Raw genomic sequence first — 13,697 nt, 5'->3', positions numbered from 1 at the left:
GTAACTCTGAGCTGTGTGGATATGTAGCTGATCACATGTGATAGCATTTCTTTCTTTGCTAATATGCTGTACTGTATGAGAAGAAATTCACTCTGAAAGCAAGTTCCTCCCTATGCGGTTGGATGGGTCCAGGCACAAGGGAACTAGGAGGGTTCAGGTAGCTAGTGATGTGCATGATAGGGATGAATTGACACCGCTCAGTGTACTTCTGGCATGCCTTTGTCTGTTATGGTGACTATGTTAATTGCTGAGATAAGTCAAGTTTCTTGAAAGAAAATTGCTATGCATTCATGTGTCCTACCTATTCCAGTTTCTGTTGTGACAGAACTTTCTTTAATGAGGTTAACCTGAACAGAATAAGAACGAATTGAACAGAGTGCTCGTGATGCAGGTTGTGTTCAAATCTTAGTGATCTGCCTGCTGTACAGACAAGGAGAGCCTACATCTCCCTCGTGCTGATTTTGTATTTGGTCAACCCTAGCTACTTCAGCGGAAACCCCTCTGACTTTGTGCTGACATCAGGGAAAGGAGGTCACTACTATGAAGGTATGTAACTTTTTTTTTTTAAATTCGGTAGATATAAATTAATGAACATGTCATCATTTACGCATGTGACATAATACTACCAGGAACATTGAAATTTAAAACTGTTGTAATGTGAAAGAAAAGATACTTATACTATTATAACTAAGGTGAAAAAGAAGAAAAATGAGAGACTGCAAGCTGAAGGAAAAGATTAGAAATTAGCAAATAGTCTTTTTTTAGTTGTTTTTTTGGGTTTTGGTGGTTTTTTTGTTGTGGTTTTTTTTTAAGAATTCTGGGAAGCAGATACTTCCTTCCTAATAGAGAATGTTTATGATTCTTCTGGACTCCAGATTATTTTTTGTGCTTACTTATTGATATTTCTGGAAATGTCATCTTTCTTCTCTCTGCATTCTTCAGTGGGATTGTTTAAGGGAGACTCCTGTAATGGCTAGGAAAAAAAAAAATCTTTCTTAAGAAAGAAAGAACACATTGACCTATTGTTCCATCTCTCCAATTTATTCATTTGTACAGTGCAAGATGTGTAATGATGTTCTCTCAAGTATCTGCTTGTAAAAATAGTTTCAATAATGTGTTTAGAAACTCTTGCGGAAATTCTGGTTACACTTCATAACACTGGGACTGCTTATATTTCCTCAGGAAGATGGTGATATGCCAAAACTTTGGTCACACTTAACAAGAAGATTCCATTTCTAAGTTACAATGCTGTATAGCCATTTACTAATTTAATCCGATTTTTTTTAATTCTATAAAAATACTTTTATAGATGGAATTTTAATATACAATATGGCCAAAGAGCTTTAAAAGGGGAAAAAGTGAGGGAGGAGGAGGATAAATGTTTCATACTTCAGTATAGATTGGCAAATGAGCATGGGGAGTGACCTTGAATGTGCTGAATGCATTTCAGCTGTTTAATTCTAGATTAAATGATCATTTTCCTGTTCTGAAACTTTGCATCTGTAGGAAAGCCATTGTCTTAGTATGAAAGAAATTTACCTCCTGTGCAACAGAATTATATGGATGGAAGTCCACAGGCTGTTCAAGGACTTTGGACATGAGCTGAGCTATTTTGCAGAAACGCAGAAAGGTTACTAAGGGAGTTAATTGAACTAAGGGAGGGAAAGAAGTCATTGAACAAATTTAAAGCTGGCTGCTATTTGCATCGTTGCTTAACTGTCTGGTTCTGCAATATGTGGATCTCAAACAATTGGCTTCCTATTCAATTCACTTTTTAAAAAAAGAAAGTATACGAGATATCTCAAGCTTGAAAAACACAATCCAATCTCACAGCCATTTCTTCATAAAGCTTCATATATTCTAAAACTGGAAGACTCACTACTGAGCACGCAGTTCTCGTGTCCAGATACTTGCACGTGTGATTTTTGGATAGAAGGATAATTGGAAAATTCAAGGGTAAATGAGCACAGTATCTTGTACTTGCTTGGAGGAAGACAAGGAATTAGGACTCAGCCTTTCCTTAGGATGAGAGGAAATGGCCTCAAGTTGTGTCAGGAGAGGTTTAGATTGGATATTAGGAAAAAATTATTTACTGAAAGGGTGGCCAAGCATTGGAACAGGCTGCCCAGAGAGGTGGTGGAGTCACCATCCCTGGAGGAGTTCAAAAAACGTGTAGACGTAGCACTTCGGGACATGGTTTAGTAGGCGTGGAGGTGTTGGGTTGACGGTTGGACTAGATGATCTTAGAGGTCTTTTCCAACCTTAATGATTCTATGATTATTTCTTTCCAGAAGGCTTTGCAGATGACATGTCTTTGCCTCCACTTAAATCATGGTGAACTTGTTGGCAACCAGTACTTTGTCTAGTGTAGACAGTACTTGTCTGGATGAGTGAACGTTTACTTTTTGGAATTCCCCGTTTTGCTTGCAGTTGTCCTGGGATTCATCTTTCATCCACAGCAATGCTCCTCTCTATTCCATGCAGGCTTGTTCCAGAGAGTATCAGATACTGTATTTTTATGGCTGAATGTTGGTAGTTTCTGCCCAAGGCGAGATGGGCCAATCAGAAGGTAAAAGAAGAAAAAAGAGTAAAATACACAAGAGCGCAAGTGAGCAGAATGTTTTGGGGAAACATGGGAGAAGTAGACTTACTGTAACTACAGCATAGTTACAATTAAGACTTTAGCCTTCATGTTTATCAGCATTCACACACAGGCTGCCCCTCATTGCCTTCTTACCGCATGGCAAGAATAATAATAAATGCTGAGCTAAAAGATGGCACATAAAGTTGATTTTCTTCCATTCTATGCCCCAAAACATAAAAGTACCAGAGATGCCTGTTCCATAAATGCAACCCTGTATTTACAGCAATAACAGGAAGCTGTTTGCGTGCTCATGGCCAACAGTGCATCCAAACACTGCAAACGCCCAACTTAGGCAATGCCCATTTTCTCTCTGCCTTCCATGTCAAGAAGCAGAGCAAACCTCCGGGATCATGAAGGGTAAGTGCATGCAGTATTTATTGAAATTCCCAGCATTCTGAATGTAAATAGAATTAAAATGCCATACAGTAATAATGACTCTTACACTCTTGCCAACTCTCCGTAGACAAGTGGGTGAAGGATCTGGTTTTGATAGCAAGGTATGTGTCTGTCTACTCAGCAGTAGCATTGAACTCACCTTCAGTCTGTTGACTGAAAATGTCCAATAATAGCTTGAGTGTCTGACAACAGCTATTGCTTATTGTTGTCCAGGCACTTTAACAGTAAGATCCCTCCTACAGAATTGCGTAGGGCTTTGCAAAGTGTTAGTGTATCAGGCTGAAGTTTTGGATTTGGTATGTCTCTGTGGATGGGCCTATATTAACGTTTGGTCTGAGGTGGTTGTGTAGCCCAATCTGAACAGGAGAATGATGTGTGGGAAAGAAATAGAGCAGGTACACAGCTTGAACTGTCTTGAATGGTGGGGAAGAGAGAGGTGTGTAGAGCTCCCTTTTATCGCCAGATCATCAACACCTGCTAGCTTGTACTTTACATACATCAGAGTTTAGGAAAGTGGCTTTCTCTTCAGGTATAAAATGGCTTTTACTTTTGAGACATGTCCCTCCAAATACCTCTGCACCACATACATGCGCGCTCTCTGAATCATACCTTCAATTGAATTAACAGCAGTGCATTGAACTGAGTGAATGGGGACTATTTAAAAAAAAAAGTTGAAAACCTTTGCTGGGCAGAAGAAAGGAGAAACCTTCCCTTGACATCTGTCCTTTTTCCAGCTTCACTTGCATTCTGCTCTGCCTGAAACATTAATGAAGAGCCCTAGCTTATTTTCTTCCTCAGATACGGCTATAAAAAGAAGTAGTAGAAAAATAAAATGTGTGGCAATTCCAATTTATTGACTGTTTTTTATCATGAGTACTCTGGGGATGGCAGGACAAGCACATTGTTCAAACTGATAAGATGCATAAAAAACCCCTTCAGGTTTTGACAACATTTGCAGTTAGACGTGGTGTATGTGGGGTTGAGGGGGAATTAATTAAAAAACCAGTCACTAATGTCCATGTCAGACTTCACGTGGAACAATGGTGAAGTGATGGGCATTGGGAAGGTAAAAAAGGCGAAGGGATATATAGGCATGCTATAAAGGAAGATGAATGTGAATATTTTACTGTATTATTAAATCTGGTACTTTTTGCTGGTTTTCTACTTAAATGTCTTTAATTGAACTCTGGGGCTTAAGAAGGCATTCCTAGCAATGTAATGTTTCCAAGAATTTTAAAAAGGGAAATTTTTCTATTATTTTTTTTGAGACTTATGGAAGCTTAGAAAAAATTATAATATCAGTGTGATATATATTAAAAATTCCCTAAATAACAAAAAAAGGCAAAAAGTTGAAAATAAATGGGGGAGTGTGTGTATATTTTTATGTATATATCCATGAACATTTTGAAATAAATTAAATATTTAATACTTTTGAAATGCTCATTATGAACAGGAGACAGCATTTTGAAAGGCTATGCAGTTGTAATGTAATTCTAAATATTAATTTCCAAACAATTTCCCATAAATGTTCTTAACATATCTGTAAAATACTGATTTTACTATCCCAAACTGCTTTTTGTTTTTGTTTTGGTTTGGGTGTTTTTTTGGGTTTTTTTGTTTGTTTGTTTTAAGGATCAAGGGGTAAAGGTGCAAGGGAGGGGGAACTTTTCCATAAACTTTCCACCTTAGTAGTCCTGTTACGCTGTGTGATTTATAATGAACAGCACACTTGCAATTACATACTATTATGCCGGCATTAAATTTGTAATTGGAAAGACATAAAATCCTTTTTAATCCATAAAATCTTTTTTTTTTTTTTGTATAAGGCACTCTTAAAGTTTTCAAGGGTTATAAAGTTCTTCCTTCATTACAATTATAGCTTCAGTAATAGTCTAGTTAGGTTAAATATTTAACAAAAGACTTTGTTTTCTTCTGTTTGTGAAAATGCAGCATTAATGTATTTTTTCATGAAGTCTCAAACCTAATCTCTCAGTGGTCAATCTGAAGCAGTGATTGCCTCCACAAATGTTTTAATGTATCCTGATGTTATAGGCTATATAAATATATATATATATATATATATATATATAAAAATATATATATATAGAGAGAGAGATAATATATCCCTAATGTTACAGATTCAGTATTTATTTAAATAATAAGAATGCTAAAAAGAAGGACAAAAGGAAGAACAGCCTCAAACTAGAATAAACTTCTCACTGCATATGGTACCATAAAAGTCCCTATGAGTATTCCTCAGTATTCGTCTAGTTAGTAGTAGATATTTGTGCAGGCCATCTGAATGGAACAAAAAAAACCCTTCAGAAAGAAATGTTGACGCATTATTTTGTAGACAGAATAAGTTAAACTATAACATTAAATTATATAAGCATCTAAATAAACAATATTAATTTAAATTTATAAAATTTAATATATAACAGCATTCTTTTAGCTCAGAGCAATCAAGCTTCCCAGCAACAAAAAGAAAAGAAACTGCAAGTCAAGTTGAACAAAATTCTTTTTTAGAGGTCGTCGGGGCATTTCTGTTGAGAAGGTCTTGTTTCAATACGGTGTTTCACTGGGCAGCAGTGCAGTATAGGCAGAATCACATTCAAAGACTGAACCAGATTTCAACTTGACATAAGCAGATGACACTTCTGTTTGAAACAAGAGTTGAACCTGACTGCTGACAAGTGCTGAGTGTATACTTGTAGACAATTTATGAAATATAATCAAGACAAAAGTCACACACACAAAAAAGAGTGGTGGTTCAAGCTATTTGTGCCTTTCATCGAAAGTAATTAGGACCACAGACACGGAGGGAGGATTAGCTTCTGGAGAATGGGTGGTGGCTTAAGCTACAGGCGTGCAGACATCTGACTGTGCTTGTAGACCATGGGTTCTTCACAGAGCCCTGCTGTTCGTGTAGGAGAGGTGTTAGCAACCAGGGCTGCTGCTTATCACTTGAGCATCAGTGGTGCTTCCTTTCCACTTACCCCTGTTCTTCAGGTTCTCAGTAATTATTCTAAAGGTGGGGGAAAAACTTAACAGTAGGGACATTTGCAGAATAAATGTAAATAACAAAAAGGTGTGTCAAAGGCAAATACTGCCTGCCGTAATGGCCACAGTGTCATAATGAAGTCAGTAATGTATGTGGGAAGAGAAATACAGTGGCAATGCATTAGGCACCCGGAGTGTCTCCTATATCGGAACATGTTAGCCTAAAGGTCAAAACCTGATGTATTTAAAAGGAGGGAGACTTTTACCTCCTTGATCTTGATACTCCTATGAGGAATAAGAAACGAGATACTTCCCTTATAAAACACGGAGTGGGTGGTAAAATAAGGAGATACTTACTGCAAGGCAAGAAGATACTACTGCAGAGGGAAATAAAAAAGCTTCTTTTTCTCTCTAACTTCTTACAGCAGCAGCCCTACAAACTGCTGCGCCTTAAATTGTAGAAGGGAATTAGAGAAGGCCAGTAGGAAACGGTGAAAGCAATACTTGAGCCAGCTAAGCAAAATTATTCGCTTAAAATGCGTCTGCCAAGATATGAGATACAATTCAGACATCCCAAAACTGAAAATATTTTTCAGTTGCTGCACTATACTGCGGCAAGCTGAGAAAAGATTAGAAAAAGGTTTCTTTGATTAAAACAGACTTCTGTGGTACACAGTCTAATATTATTATTCTCAAGAATGATCTGGTCAGCTAAAATCTTGTATCTCAATCTGCTGTGTACATCTAGCAAGCAATACTATAGATACTGCAGAGATTCACAATGGTGCGTGGTGAGACGGTGCATGGGTTGTAAACTGTTCTCCTTGCAAAAACGATGGCTTCTTTTTAATGTGACACTCTGGACTTGTACATTTAAATTGCAGCAGACTAGAGGCTGGTAAAACTGAAATAGGGAAACTGTAGTCTCTTCATCTTCTCATCTTTGGTGAGTTCATGCTGGATTCTGTGGTGCCAGTATCTCAGGCAGCATTTTTCATATGAAACATCTGTTGTTTTGACTCCTCTGTTTAAACAGATTGGATTAGAAGGGGAGAAAAACCATCATCTCCTCCCCCTCACCATTCTGCTCCAAAGCTTAGTTACTATGAAGACAAATCTTATTTATTTCCTTCCAGAAAAGGCTTTGCTGACATGCGGTATTTGATTTTTTGGAAACTGGTTCTGACTCGGTTTTCAGCTATATCAAGATACAAGATCTAATTATTGTAAATTACGTTCAGATAGGCTGTATGTAAGCTCCTCTGTAAATCTATATTAAGTCCATCGATTTTGATAGGCTTCACTGTCTTAACTGACATGCTCTGGAATTACAGCAGGGTAACTGAAACCAGAATCTGCTTAAATCTGTGCAGTTTACATCTAGGAAACATTTTGTTTAGTGTTTTAACTGCAGGAGATAACTACTGGCTATAGTGCAGTCTTCTGAAAAGCAACACAGACTATCTGCTGAGGGTCTCTGTATGCTCTTAAACCTAAAGGCAAAACCTTATTATTATTTAATTTATTAATCTTTTAAATGCTATGGATATATTAAGAGGACCGTTTGCATGTTGATGCAAGATGGAAGAAAGATCTATTGTGTAACAGCAAGAACTATACTTGATCCCTGCTCCGAGTATTAAAAACCTACTGCCAGCAAATTCCCAACACCTCATCCTATGCACAAAGCCCACCAAAATAATGAACTACCAATCCAAGATCTGCTGAAAGATAACATCTCTCATCTGAAATTGAGAGTGGAAGAGTCAAAGATCACTGTGATTTTACAAGCACACAAACAGATTCTGGTCCCTGATGGAACTCGGTGAAATTGTGTCAGATTTTGACTTTTTTTAAAAGAATTTTTTTTTTAAACATCAAAAAGAGTACCCAAATTTGTATGAATCTTCCAAGATTCAGGCTAACGTTGATGCAAAACCTGAGAGGGAAAGGATGGGAGAGAGATGGAAATTTGTGCTTTTTAAATGGGAAAAAAAAATTACTATATTTACTTTAACAGGGGACATTAGAAAACAGATGTTTGTTATGACTCCAAACCACATCATCGTATGAACAACTCTTCCTGCTAATGCACACCCATGCCACTCCTTCCAGACTTTTGTTCGAAGTACATGCTTTCAGCAGATGCCTCTGGGTCTCCACATCCACTGTTCGATCAGTAATGTGCCTTCAGGCTTCAAAAAACTCAAATGAGGGATTTATGTCACCCAGTAGCCATCAATGCTGCAAGTATTTTAAAAAAGGAGAGTGTAGCTTATTTGTCGTTGCCATCCTCCTGATCCCCAAAGAAGCCCTATATGACAGAAAGAATTCTCCATCTGGCTGGCAGACTCTGGTAACACTTTGGTTAATGCAGTAAACTCAAAACTGCTAAGCTTTTCCACCAAACGTTAACTGTATGCAGGGATGTGTGCACAGATGTGGTAATGACACCATTTAGAGTGGAGAATAATGTAAGAAAGTCCTCCTCTTTGATGCTGAATAGATTCAGAAAACAATAATGCAATTCCAACACTAGATACCATATTTTGGGCTTCTCAAATGACACAAATGACTGAGACTGCCCTGTTGAAAGTTAGTAGTACTTGTTAGTGGCAGGAAAAATTATGCCATTTGCATGTATTCATAGTCTATATCAATTCATACTGGCACTGCTTACGATCCTTAGGTTTATCTCTAATTTGGCATCCAGCTCTGCATCAGATGTTACCACATATTCATCTTCATTCTTTGGTGAGCTTGTTTCTATTTCCAATATTTCTTCTGCATTTTGTCAACCACTGGGCAGTCTCTTGACCTGTCTTGTGTGCGGAAATCCATGAGATCGCTGTGTGTGCATGCGTGTGTAACAAACTCGAATGTTTTTCAACAACTGGGATAGAAATAGAGGAGAGCAATTAAGTCAGTGAGCATTTCCTGAATGATCTTCCAAGTGATCTCAACTGTCTTTCACATGCAGTTTACTGCAGCTGTGGTCTGACTGAAGATCAGAACTTCCCTATTCTAAATTTATAGACCATAGATAATAGAAAGCATGATGAGGGGGACCCTTTTGGATAAGCAGTCTAGATTATTGGGATGCTTTGCTATAATTGGCATATCCTATTTCTCCATACAGCTTTTTGTGAATTCTGGTTTGCATTCAGAGGTGGTTTCAAACATTTAAAGACATTTCTTTGCTTAAATTATAAGCTGAAAGTCTCAGTAGCAGTCACAGAGCATTTATTTCGATGTTTGTTTAGTTTTACAGACATTTAAACTCATACTAAGGTCCCCTGTTGGTCACAGGCTGCTAGTTGCCCAATGGAATAAATTGCAAAGATATGCAAAGTTGACATTTTGAAGTTTTGAATATGAATATTGTAACTGATACAGAAATTTACATTTTTGTGGTTTGAGTTACGTTTTCAGCATTCCATACAGTACCTGTCTGATTTGGACAGCTTGGAAGACTCATCCAGCCTGAGCAGCTGCCTTTCCTAGACCGGACTCAGCCAGCTTCTCACTGGCAGCTGAAAAGCCACTCATTTCATGCAATTTACAGGACAATTTAAATTGGTTTTCATTACAATTAATTTTAACCCAGGTTTTGCCCCTAATTTGAGATCTCTGCCAATGTGCTTGCGTCAAACAGAATTGGTGATTCTAACTTGACTGGGCTTTTTTGGCGTATGAATTGCAACATACGCTACTGTAAGTAGTTGCTATCTAGTGAAGTGGGCTGTGCAGCTCATTGTGTCTGCATGCTTCTCCCACCGGAGCTGGCCAAGCAGGAGTCAACTGCCGGGAAGGTTGAAGCTTACGCTGGCGTTGGTGCTAAACCAGCAAAATAGCCATTCGGTTTGCTTGGATGTTGGGCTAGAAATCAAGGGTAGGTTATAGTTCTGCCCGTCAGAAGAGGATCTTCAGCCTTGCTCCCTGAAAAGCTGAATGGCTTTCCTCAGCCATTTAACTATCATACAGAGGTGCAACAGGGACAGCGTGGCAGGACAACCTGCCACAATTATGCATTCTCAAAATATGTTTAGTAAACCTTACAGGTAAACTATAATTAATCCTACCAAATGTGAATACCTTTTTTTTTTTAATGTGAATACCTTTTTTTAAACAAAAAAACAAGGAAACAAAAAGGTGCAATAAAACAAATAACAGCAATAAATGAAGCAGGGTGACAATTCATAAACTGTATTCACACCTGGACTGGGGCATGTGAGGGCCAGCTTGGCAGCCCCATTCTGACAGAGAGTAGAAATCCAAGTCAAGTGTGTTGACCTAGTTTACATTAAGTATTTAATCTGACAAAACCTTTTGCCTTTCTCACAGCAGGGGAAAAGAGCATGTGCTGAAATTTCAGTGAGGTCATGGAACAGATCTGCCCAAATCTGATCCACCACTTTTTTTTTTAATATGTTTAGAATCACACTATCTTGGAAATAACTTTGTAGCTGCCATTAATTCAGTGATGAGAAAAACATTAGAAATTCTGAAATTCTGAAACTTATATCCATGTTTAAGTAACAAGTTGATAATTAACACGACTTAGATCAACTTAGGAGTGTAAGAAAAGTGTATATTTTTCCTTTGGGGAATCTCTGCATATGCCTAGCTAGCACTTTCTGTTGCAGAAATGGCACAGAAAATGCAGGAGAAAACCTTGTGTCTCAGTTTTCATTAAAAGTGTATTCCTTGTTCTATGTAAGTATTTCCTTCTAGCTTTGTGAAATATTTTTAAATTGTAGAAGTCACTTTAAGCATATGTAGTTAGATCCGTTTCCTAACATTTGTGTGCTGAAATCTAGGGAAGTATGTTGAATTTATACTGGAAATCTATCAGCCTATACAAAAGTCATTTAAATTGCATAGAAGTTTATTTTCATTAACGAAAAACCTCACTGCCAGGCTATGGGCTGTATGTTGAAAGGAATAGGCAGAGCAGCGCTGGCTGGAGATCTGCATCCTTGCCCCAAACTCATTAGAAGTGCAGCCTAAGAAACCCACGGTCTCCCATCAGCCTGTCCTCTCCTCTCCCCCGTGCCTCCAGAGCGTACGGTGCACTCCTCAGCAGCTCATGCCCAGAGAAGTGGGTCCAGCGGCAAAGCGTTTGCCTGGGGAGCAGGTATCTGAGGTGCGTTTGGGGGTCTCAAAGCCGTGACCGGCACGCGGGTTGAGGCTGCCATCCGCAGTGCTGTGGGTGAGCTGACATGCCCTGCCCTGGTGGGGGTCTGCACGGTTTATGAAGGTGCTGATCTTGTGGGTGGTACCATGGTGAATGGCAGTATCCACACGTGCTCATTTAGGTTGTGTGTCGCTTTCGCTGGAACACTTACAGTTTCCTTCCCTATCCCTTTGTTTCTACTTCAGTCTCCTAGTTGAGAGAAGGCCAAGAAATTAAAGATTAAAAAACTATACAAAATGCCAACAAGAGAGAAAAAACAGTGCTCTGCCAGGGCTGGCTATAGGAAAGCGATGGCAATCATCCAGAAGCGAAGATGAAAGTCTCAAAGCAAGAAGGAAGCTGAAAGAACCAGCTGGGAAAAAGCAAACACATGAACAGAAAACGCAAATGTGACACTAAACCAAGGACCAAGCAGGTGAACCCTTGTCTTTAACACTTTTGACATGTGTCTTAATGCATGATGATGTTTGAACTGTATCTAGAGGCAGCATATGTGCACCAGTAAAGTCAACAGTTTATGCCAGGTGTTGGTACAGAATGAAAAGATCAAATAGAACAATTTATTGCACAACCTCTCAAAAAACAAGCCCACCCCCCATCCCACTGATATAAAAAATGAGTAAAGCTTGCAGTAGTTGACTATTGTCTTTATTCCCCTCACTTGTAGTATCACTTCAGTGTTTAAGGAAAACTAGCTGTTAGTACATAAAAGTTCTTTACTGTTCTATATTATGCTATCAGGGCACTACGAATATGCAGAAATGTTTTTTTGGGGAAAACAAAAAGTATTTTTGTGAGTAGAATCACCATCAGCACCTTGATTCTGGAAGACTAAGTTTGTTTTTGACTCTGTTCTCTTGCAATTTTAAAATCAACTCATGCTGGCCATTCTAATTTCACATCATTATTTTAAATGAAAGAACTGCATGTTTAGAGGAAAACAAATATTCTTATTAAAACGTTTTAATTAAGATTACAGATTATCCAAAGAACTGTCAGTCAGCCAAATCTAAAAAGTATTTTTGTAGGTTCTAGGATAACTTATAGACAGATGCATTCCAAAAAGATGTTGGACTTAAGCTGGTATCACTCCATGTTAATATGGTTTACTTAGTTGCTTCTTTCTGGGTCTGACACAGTACTTTTCCAAATGAGAGAACCCAAAGTGAGAGTAGGGTGTAAAAACCCTCCTGCTTCTGAACTGTGGTCTACCAAAACCTACCTTTCTAGGTACACTCTCTATATTTACTACAGGTGCAAGCGTGGTAGATCTAACGGATTCAGTGTTTGAAACTGAAACAACTAATGCCAGCTGTGATTTCTTAAGTCTAAATAATAATAATCTTTCTAAGCTAAGCTGACAGTCCAAGTGACATGACCTTTTTAAAAAGTATTTTTTAAATCTTTCTGGGAAGGCAAGAAAACCGTATTAAGGTTACCTATCTTGCATTCATGAGTCTTTAGACATACGCATATAAGAGAACCGACTTATTTTTATCAACTACTTAATTGCCTGGAGGTGCTCCACAGCTATCTGACTGTAAAATACCACAGTAATTCTAAAAGCTATGCTCAAGCGTAATTCATCTGAAAGAAAAACTGAAAAGAGAGTAATAAAATGGATGTTTCTTACAATAAGCAAAATAGCTCAAGACTTCAGATTAAATGGTCACTGGGAGTCTTGAAGAGAAATGAAGCAAACTAGTTTCCAAACTTACTTCACTGTCTTGCTTGCCACTAAAAACATCTCCAAACTTTATTTGGTTAAGACCTCCAAAAGTCAGGTATACTGGATTAAGGACTACCTAAAGAGGATATTACTCTCTTCTGTTTTCATACTGAAAAATTATTAGAGATTTTCTAAACTTTTATGAATATTAGGCCAACGAGTGCCAAAATAGACTGGCATATCCACAAATGTGCATGTGAAATTATACAAATCTGCGACAGTGGGGAGGAAGAAATGCTGCATGTTCCAGCACATACTAAATTCCTGCTGAAAAAAATGCTTTGTATTTTTGGTAGGTTTACAAAACAAAATAGTTATTCACACCATTTGCAAGAATTATTCACACTATTTGCAAGTTCCAGATAGACAGAAGGCAATGTTTTAAAGGAATAAAGTTTAAATAAGAAAAAAATATAATTAGTTGCTATATTAGGGCATGAATAGTGTCTATTGCTTTAGAAAAGATTAAGCACATACTAAGAACATGCACATGGATAATAAGATGACAGCAAGACAACTAATTCCTTGTAAGCAGCATTTGTAAATAAAGGTTAGTCTATTAGTCGCAGTACACTACTTGCAGAGCCAAGGGATCAAGATCCTTCCCCTGCACCCTGGCCCTTTTCTCCATAGTTTTGCTGTTTGGTATTTCCTAAACTGCTTACTCAGAACTTGACCATATTGTAAACCTGGAGGTCAGATTTCACTCTTCAAAGAAAAATTACTAACCT

Source organism: Ciconia boyciana, chromosome 10, assembly GCF_034638445.1.
Source record: "Ciconia boyciana chromosome 10, ASM3463844v1, whole genome shotgun sequence".
NCBI classification, from domain to species: domain Eukaryota; kingdom Metazoa; phylum Chordata; class Aves; order Ciconiiformes; family Ciconiidae; genus Ciconia; species Ciconia boyciana.
The sequence above is the reverse complement of the archived record's forward strand: the minus strand, read 5'-3'. Positions refer to the sequence as shown.